The sequence below is a fragment of the Monodelphis domestica genome, chromosome 2, assembly GCF_027887165.1.
Source record: "Monodelphis domestica isolate mMonDom1 chromosome 2, mMonDom1.pri, whole genome shotgun sequence".
Classification (NCBI taxonomy): domain Eukaryota; kingdom Metazoa; phylum Chordata; class Mammalia; order Didelphimorphia; family Didelphidae; genus Monodelphis; species Monodelphis domestica.
The window spans coordinates 47297369-47307110 of record NC_077228.1 but is presented as its reverse complement, the minus strand read 5'-3'; the positions used below and the strand labels follow the sequence as shown (position 1 = coordinate 47307110).

At 39.5% G+C, this 9742-nt stretch overlaps 1 long non-coding RNA gene across 1 annotated transcript; it reads left to right on the top strand.

Annotated features, from left to right (window-relative positions):
• Positions 1-954: 954 nt before the first annotated feature.
• On the top strand, positions 955-6797 carry LOC130456984 (uncharacterized). Its single transcript, XR_008915932.1, has 3 exons — positions 955-1946; positions 4205-4324; positions 6548-6797. It is a non-coding gene; the product is annotated as an uncharacterized LOC130456984 (long non-coding RNA).
• Positions 6798-9742: the final 2945 nt, after the last annotated feature.

The window sequence follows — 9742 nt, the reverse complement described above, 5'->3', positions numbered from 1 at the left end:
ATTTCAATTCAGAAGATATTTATTAAGCCTCTACAGTATGTAAAACGCTGTGTTAGTCAAGGAACAAGAAGGGGAAATATCCCTGCCTGCAGAGAGTTTATATGCTAAAGAAAAGAATGATGAAGGCAACATAAATAAATAAAGGTGACATAAATAAATAAATACAAAGACATTTCTGAAGGTTGAGAATGGTGAGGTGACTAAGAGAATCAGGGAGGTCTACAAGGCAGAAGTGAGGAGGGAATGAATTCCAGAAAGGAAAAAGAGAAGAGCTATTTAAAAAGTACTTATTATGTGTCAGACGTTGTGCTATGCACACATATACAAGCAAAAGAGAGAGTTTTTGTCTTCAAGGAGCTTCTATTCTAATTGGAGAAGTAATGTTGGGAGCTGCAAAGGGGAGAGGATAGAAGGAAGGGAATATAGGCTTGTAGGAGCAAGAGGAGTTGGTTAGATAGTGCTGAAGAGACCTAATTCTAAGCAACATTAGGTGAAATCTCATCTTTTTAATGGATGAAACAAGTCCAGGTGATGATGGAAACCATGGAATATGTGTGGGGAAGAGGAGTAGACTCAAGCGGATGGGGGAATGGCTAATGAGCAACCAGCAACAGATGGCTAAACTTGCAGGGATTGCTTCTGAGCAAGCTAAAGCTGTTTCCCTTTCAGAGTCAAGTGACTTCATGTGGGTTGAGGAAGAGACAATAAGGAAGATGGGCAGAGAGATGGCATGGGAGACAGCTTGTGAAAAAGTATGGGGGTGAGGAGACAGAATGACTTGACAGAACAATAGGTAGCAGGACAGAAGTGTCAGGAGTGTGATGAACTTTGGTCAGGTGTGATAGAGGCAAGCCAGAAAGAGAGAACTTCAGGCTTGCAAACCAAGCTGGGGACCTGATCTGCAAAATCAAGGTGAAGATTCCAAACGGAATGCTCCCAGAGGAGGCAGTTGAGCTGGCCAGGGGGAGGATCTGATTCTGTCTCTGTCTCTCTCTGGGGGTTGACTGATCCAAGGAGGCAAGCCTGACTGAAGGGGGAAGAAGCTGAGAACTAATATTATTAACTTCTGTCCCAGGCTGAAGGACCCTTGAGGGAGGCTTCTGAAATTAGGCTGAGAGACCTTGGTGGCTTTGTGAAGAAGAAAGAAAGAATAACAGTTGTCCTCCATCTCTCTGATTGTACCTCTGTCACAGTTGTGATTGGACTGGTTTCCCAAACCCACAAATTCTCCTTATAGATTAGGGAAACCTTCATCCCTCTTTCCTCAGTTCCCTATCCTAATGTTTCCCAATAAACCCCTTACCTGAGAAAGAAAACAAGAGTATCTTCATAGTACACTCAGAGGGGAGGGGTGAAGCCATAAGCTTCAAGAAGAAACTGGGAGGGAGAGGCTGGAAGAAGGGGGTAAGGGAGTGTGTGGGATTTGGGAGTGAAGAGAGGAGGAGGTTAGGAAATAGATTGATCTATAAGCCATCAAATAGTGATCAGTAGGCAAACCCCAGTGCATTCCCCTGTGGCAGCATCCCTCTATCTCTAGCAGCAGCTTTCAGTGTTTCTCAAAGTACTTCTATCCCGATTGTAACTAAGAAATCCTCAGGATGTCCCCTACCAGCAGCTCTCTCTAGTCTCAAGCCAGAGTACATCAGTTACAACAAGAAATAGTCACGCAGATTATCTTTTCTATTACACAGATCAACTCAACTAAGACCTAATTATTATCTCTGGATCTAGAAGGTATCCCTAGGGCAGTAGTCATAAGAAGAATTTAATTAGGTGAGGGCAGGAAAGTGATATTAGATTTTGGGAGAACTATCCAGAAAAACCACAAGCAAAAAAGAGAAGGAAGATATAATGTATTTGCCCAAGTGATATCCCATCTGGCTCAGCATCCAGTATCTATGAAGAGAAGCAATCTTTATGAGGACAGTCAAGGCTCTTCTGACCTGGTGAGACCTTGCCCCAGGCAGGTTTGGGGAATAAGACTCACTGTAAGAGCTAGAGATAGGCACAGAGAGGCCATCCACTGATTGCAGCTGCTCTTGGGTCCAACTTTGCATCAGATATACCTGATTTCTATGTCCTTTGTTAATTCTCAGTAAAGGCAAAATTAGCACTCCTGTGTCTGAAAGTCTCCATACTTTGCTAAATCCAGAACTGGAGGCCTCTTAGGGCTAATTTTGAGAGTAATAGGAAATTGAACTGGAAATGTTATATGGGAGTCAGATGGTCGAAGGCTTTAAATATCTGGAAGAAGAGGGAATTGTTATTTATCCTATAGCAATAATGATCTATCCTAGGATGTTCATCTGCTAATACTGAGAGTATAACCCTTTCTAGAAGCATTGGCATTCATTGGAAGGATTGTCAAAAAAATTAATTCTTAAAAGATCCAATGAAAGACACCTCAAATTACTATTTAATAATTAATAAACATAGAGGGGCAGAGTCAAAATGGTGGCTTAGAAGTAGCAAAAGTGGAGTCCTCTGTGAAAACCCTTCTATACCAATCAAAAACAAAATACTTTGAGAGGGTCAGAAAATCAAATACAACAACAGGACAGAGCTGGGGGGAGCACCTGTTTGATTCAACTTAAAAGGTACATTGAGAAAGTTGAATTCTCCCGTTTAAGGAAAAGAAAGAAGGAAGGTCCCAGGACACCTCCCCCACCTCCTGTGCTGAGACCCACAGTAAGAATCCTGCTGACTGGGATCCCAGAGTGAAGGCTGCATCTGTGATAGAGTATCTTGGTACCACCATGGGATGCTCAGGGCTCTGACCTGGCAGCTGGCAGGGAGGTGGCTGGCAGAAAGGAAGAGAGAAGGACAAGGGTAACTTTCTTCAGATTCCACACCACCTTTACCTTCAGCTTCTTCTGGCAGATGGGGAAGATCTGGCCTCAGGGCTTATTAATACAACAGGTCAGCTCTATAAGCCTAATCCAGTTAATCAGCAGAGGAGAGAAGAAGCCCCTTCAGGACAAAATAGCTCAGTAAACAGAGGAGCAAGAATACAGCCATGGGGGTGAGGGAGAAGAAAAAATATGAGTAATGTAAATCTTGAAATCTCTCAGACTTGTGAATGTTAAAAAATTTCCATATTGAGGAATCCTCCATTGGAACAAATTCCCTACTGGAAAACATTCCCCATTTTGATGTGAGAACTCGCCAGGATCAGAAATGGGAGGACCTCTACTCCACCCACTTAAGACTGCTTTAGGGGAGAAAACTCCTTGCTAAACAATGAAAGTACTTGGACCCATGCTTATAATAAGGCAAGGAGTTCTTTGAGCCATGCCTGTTTTTTAGAATTGATACAATGGGATGCTAGGTACCTAAAAAGGGTTGGGCAAGTTTTCTCTTAATGAGATTAGTCAACTCAGCTGTGTTTTCTCTGGTTCAGATTTACTGAGGGGATTAGTTGACTTAGCAGGAATTCAGATGGGCAGTCCTTTGGAAACCGTCTACAGTGATTGGTAGATGTAAGGGCTTAGGGGAGGTGACATAGGAGAAAAACCCCTATATAAGAAAAAGCAGAATCTCTTGAAAAAACAATCCTTTTGGAGAAAGCTCTTATGAGGATGACTTGGGAAGAATCTCTTGAGAGAGGCTCTGGAGAAGGGAAGCTCTTGGAGGACAATCTCTAAGGAGGTCTCACTGGAGCTCCTCCGAGGGGACTCTGTCCCTCTGGAGGCTCTGGAGAGAGGCCCTTTAAAACAGTCTCTGGCTGGATCTCTCTCTGGTGAAATCAGCTGAGTTGGAGCTGGCCTAGTGTCCCTAGAATCCTTGCTTAGACAGACCTTGTGTTGAGTGGTAAAAAACTAACTGACTGATCTCTCTCTTAAGACTCAGGTCTAGGCCATGTTGGCTTAAGGCCCTTCATACTTATTTCCTTTTTCTCTCTCTCTCTCTTTCTTTGATTACTCATTGTATTATTAATTAAATTCTCTATAAAACCCAGTTGACTTGGGCATATTGAATAATTGGGAATATTTCCCTGGCGACCACCTTATATTTGATTTAAAAACCAAAACACTGTAGTGAAACATATTTTCTGCGGTCACAATTTACTCACCCTCTCATATCTATCACAATTTACATCTTCCACTATTTTAATCACTACAGTTTAAGACCTCAACCATTATAATTATAACAGTAAACAGCAGAAAAAGAAAAAAAGAAATTACAATCATCATCTTCTATCCAGGTAATGAATAAAGAGCAAATGGAACAGAGGAGGACCAAGGAACACAAGCAAAAACACAGAAATTCCAGCGAATTGGACACACAGGCTTTGGAAGAACTCAAAACGCAATTTAAAAAACAAGTAAGAGAAGCTGAAAAAATTAGTAAAAGAACTTAAAAATAAACATAGTAAGATTGGTACCTGAGGGAATTGGGTTGGTTTGTCTCTTCAATTCATACTATTGAGGCAGATCATAGATCATAGACTATAGTTTTAGAAGTGAAATGGATCTTAAAGGTCATCATTTCCAGGCTTCTTATTTTACAGATAAAGAAATCAAGTCTGAGAAAGACTAGATACCTTTAATTAAACTAATTTAAATAATTGAATTAATTAATACCCTTTGGGTTCACATAACTAATGCTTGAAAAGGATTTGAATTCAAATCTTCTTGGTCCCAATTAAATGAACTCCAAATCATCATGATTAAGTCAATTAAATAAGGATTTTATTGTATTTACTATATTCTAGGCACTGGGCTAAGCATTGAGGATACAAAGAAAAGGTAAAAACAGTTCTTTTTCCCAAGATATTTAAATCTAATAGGGGAGAAATATGCAAAGCATAAACTGAAACTAATCTCAGAGGGAAGGCATTAGCATTAAGGTGAAAATTAGAAAAATTTAACTGAGCCTTGAAGAAGGCAGGGAAGCCGTAAGATAAGGACAAGAATTGGGAGATGAATATCTGATGTAAGAACCACTGTTAATGGATCATAGGTTGTTTTGAGAGAAGCAAAATATAAGAAAAAGAGCAGGTAGGTGGTGTAGTAGACAAAGTGTCAGGAAGTATCTGAAAGATAGGAAGACCTGAGTTCAAATATGGCCTCATACACTTACTAACTGTAGTTAATAGTAAGTGACCCTGGGAAAGTCACTTAACATTGTTTGCCTCAGTTTCCTCATCTGTAAAATGAGCTGGAGAAGTAAATGACAAATCACTTCAATTATCTCTGCCAATAAAACCCCAAATGGGGTCAGGAAGAATCAAACACAACTGAAATAACTGAACAAAACAACAATAAAATATAAGAATACTGGAAATCTAGGAAAGGGCCTATAAAGTGTTTTAAAAGCAAAACCAAAGTCTTAATTATTTGAAACTGGAGGTTACAGGGACAACAGTGAACCACTGGTATTTACTAAATAGGAAGTAACATAATCAGATTTCCACTTTAGGAAGATTTCTTTGAGAGGTGAGTAGGGATAGACTAGAGTTGAGGGGACACTTGAGAGAGGGGAATCAATCAGAAAGGCTATTATAGTAGCCCAAGAATGGGGTAAAGAAAACCAGCACCAGAGTATTGGAAGTATCAGGAGAAAAGGAGACATAAATCAGAGATATCACAAAAATAGAATCAGCAGATCTTATCAACAAATTAGTTATGGGAGTGAGTGGGAGTTAGAAGTTGAGGATAATACCTAGGCTGCCAATCTGGGTAAATGGGAGGGTAAGATTTTGGAGAAAAGATAAGTTCAGTTTTGGACTTGTTGAATTTAAGATGTCTATAGGACATGTGGGTCTAGATGTCTAAGAGGCAGTTAAAGATGTGAAATTAGAGGTCAAGATAGAGGTTAGGGCTTGATAAATAGATCTAAGAATCATCTGCATAGAAATCCCTGAATCCATAGTAGCTAATGAGATCATAAAGCAAAACAATATAGAGGAAGAGGAGATGGGAAGTAAGAAGAGAAGAGCCTTCTATATGCCAGGCACTGGGCTAAGTGTTTTACAAATATTCTCTCATTTGAGCTTTACAACAAACTTATGAAGCAAATGCTATCATTATTCCTATTTTAGATTAAAAAAAAAACAAAAGACAAACAGGTTAAATGACTTGGTCAGTCACAAACCTACTGTCTGAGGACAGATTTGAACTCATCTTCTTTACTCCAGGACCAACACTCTATCCATTGAACCATTTAGCTCTCTTGGGAGACACCAGAAGTTTCTGTAAGCAAGCTCAATGAAGGTCCAGCAAAGGAGCAGTCAGATGGGTAGGAGGGGAACCAGTAGTAAAACATTCATGAAAAGCAAGAAAGAAGAAAGTGTCCAGGAGAAGAGAGTGATTGATAGTGTCAAAAGCTAGAAGAGATGTCAGGAAGGATGAGGCTTAAGAAAAGACCATTAGATTTGTCAGTGAAGAGATTGTTGGTAACTTTGGACAGAACAATTTCAGCTGAAGGATGGGAAAAATCTGAGAAAAGAAAGGAGTACTGCTAAAGTAGATGCAATGTTGTTAATGGATGATGGATAAAGGAGAAAATAAACATTCTTGTTTGGTTTCCATTTTTTCCATCATAGAAAATGGACTGCAGAAGTGGAATACAGAAGTGAAAGAGTGTCAAGGAATTGAAACTCAGGATGAATGAGATGGTAATGATCTACCTAGCTTCCCTCCATGAGTTCAAATCATCAATTCCAGAATGTATTCCAGGACAATAAAGGATGCTGTCCTCAGATATTTTCTTTGAAAACAAAATCCATAAGAGGTGACGATTCATTAACAGAAGAAGAGGGGGACTATCACAAACATCCAAAATAGCAGTAAAATGTATCCTTCCAATTACAAGCTAATGTATTTAACTTCTATTATATATATATATATATATAATCCCAGATAACGTAGAGGAATTAATCTAGTAAAATTGCTCCTGGGAAGGTTTCTCCTAATATCAAACTATAACTTCGCCCCCTATAACTTTCATCCATTAGTCCCTCCAGTTCTCTGCGACCAAAAAGAACAAATCTAATATATAATAAGAATATGTAATTAAAGAAATGGCTTATTCAAAGCATTCAAAGCCTTTAACAACCAGGTTTCCTCCTACCTTTCCAGTTTCCTTACAGTTTTACTTGCCAACTCTCATGCTCTGTAATCCTGTAACTCTGAGTTCCTTGAACATAACACTGTCCCCAGACTCTAGGCATTTTCACTGGCTGTCCCCCATTCCTGCAATGCTCTCCCTCCTCATCTTTACCTCCTGGCTTCCCTAGCTTCTTTCAAGTCTCAGCTAGCTTCTGCCTTCTGAAAGAAGCCTTTCCTGATTCCCCTCAATAGTGATGCCTTTCCTCTAGTGATTACCATCAGTTTCTCCTGTCCAGATACTGTTTGTGCATGGTTGTTTTCAGCTAGTCCCCTCTATGAAATGATGAACTTCTTGAGAGCATGGACTGTTTGGGGCTTTTCTTTCTATCTCCAGCACTTAGCACAGTGCCTGGCACATGGTAGGCACTTAATACATTCTATTGACGGATGGACTGACTGAAAGAGAAGCAGTGATCAATAAGAGTTAGCATGAACTTCATCAATACTATGTCCTATAAGAGTAATCTTTCTTTGTTTTTCCTTTTTCTGACAGGGTTATTAGACTAGTGGATCAGTGGAATGCAATGAGGATAATAGACCTAGACTCCAGGAAGACATGTCACCATATTTTTCACTATATCCTTATGGATTAGATCAAGACATGGGCTGGATGTCAGTCCAGTTAGATGAATTTAGAACTAGTTGCATGAACAGAAGAAGAAAGTAACCATTAATAGATCCTAGAAAATCTGGAGGAATTTCCCCAGTGAAACTGGCTCTGGGAAGGTTTTTCCTAATATCAAACTAAAACCTCACCCCCTATAACTTCCACCCATTAGTCCCTCTTCAGTCCTCTGGGACAAAAAAGAACAAGTCTAATCCTTCTTCCATCTGACAATCCTTAAAATGCTCAATAGTTATCATGTCTCCTTCAGGTTAAAAACACTCATGTCTTTCAACTAATCCTGCTCTGGACTGAGCTTTAATCCCCTTGCCCTTCTGGCATGTTTCCTCGAAAAAAAAAGCTCCTGCTTGTCTTTTTCAAGGGACATTTTCATTCTTTTCTCTCTTTTTTTCTTCTGTATATATTATAGCAGCATTACCTTTTAATTCTCTTGTTGCTACCAGGTTTGGAGAGATCTAATGCAATAAAATGATTCCTACTGTATACTAGGCAAAGGAAGGAATAGTGTCTGCCCTCAAGAGGCTTTCATTCTGCTACACCATGTAAAAAAGACAGGTATATACCTGACAATATAAGGAGAGGAAAACAACTAGCCTTTAATGGGATGAGGGAGCTACAGTAGAACAAGCAGAAGGAGCCCTGAGTTTGGAATTAGGAAGACTCCAGTTTAAATTAAGCTTCAGGTAGTTTCTGGTTGTGTGATCCTGGACAAGTCACAATCTCTGTCTACCTCGGTTTCCTTCATCCACAAAATTAGGATAATATTATTATTATATTTCTCCAAAGGTTGTTGTGAGGATAAATGAGATTATATTGGTAAGGTGCTTCATAAACCTTAAAGTGATATTTAAATACTAGCAATGATGATGATGACGACGATGATGATGATAATGATGATGATGGTAAGAACTATCTTCCTGCAGGAAATGGCATCTGAGACAATTCTAAAAGAAGCTACAGATTTTAGGAGGCAGAAGTCAGAAGGAAATGCATTATAGTTGGGGAGGGCCACCATTTATATAAGGTTGTAGAAGCAGAAGATAAAATGCCAAGTTCAGGGAATAACAAATTTGCTAAGCTAGTCTGGAACATCATGTTCACAAAGTGAAGTAAAATGCCATAAACCTGCAAGGGGAGACAGATAGATAAAGGTTTTAAATGCCAAGCTGAGAGGCTTATATTTTATCCTAGAAGCAATTGAGAGATATTGATGTTTCTTGAGCAGGGGACAGATGTTCAGAGTTGAACTTTAGGAAGATTATTTTGGAAAAAACCATCGAAAAACTTAAAATGAAAATCTCAAGTCCAATAGATGATTAAGATAGCTAGAAACAAAAATGACAAAGCATTAATATGCTTGGTAGAATTCTAGGAACCAGAGCAATGATATGGCTCAATGGATAGTCAGGCCTGAAGACAGAAGGTCTTGGGTTCAAATTTGACCTCAGATACTTCCTAGCTGTGTGACCCTTGTTAAGTCACTTAACCCCAATTGCCTACCCTTTATCATTCTTCTGCCTTGGAACTGATGATTAATATTGATTCTGAGACAATAGGGAAGGATTTTTAAAAAATAAAGGAATTCTAGGTACCCAGTTTCACCACTGAGTTCTGCCATGCATTTGCTAGCTATCCTTGGACTGGTGCTTTTGCTTCTATATGACAGTTTTCTCACTGTGTAATGAGAGTTGATACCTGAATTCTAGAACTTAGCAATAAGATCTTGCACCTCCTATGGTGCTCTTGTTGTTTGTCCTTCATTTTTTGAAGAGAATCAGTGGTATCCCATGGCAATGTCTTGACTTTTTTATGAACTAGATTTAATTGAGGCAGAGCTGTGCAAAGTTGTTAGCCTCTTTCTCTCTTCCAAAGTCAACAAAGTCCAGGCCAGAAAAAAAGTCAGGCAACTGGTAATGGTCCAGGGCGCATTGGATGACCTTGGCATCTTCCATGTCTAACCAACTTCTAAAAACTCCATAGTACCTCCTTTCGGCCACCTTCATAG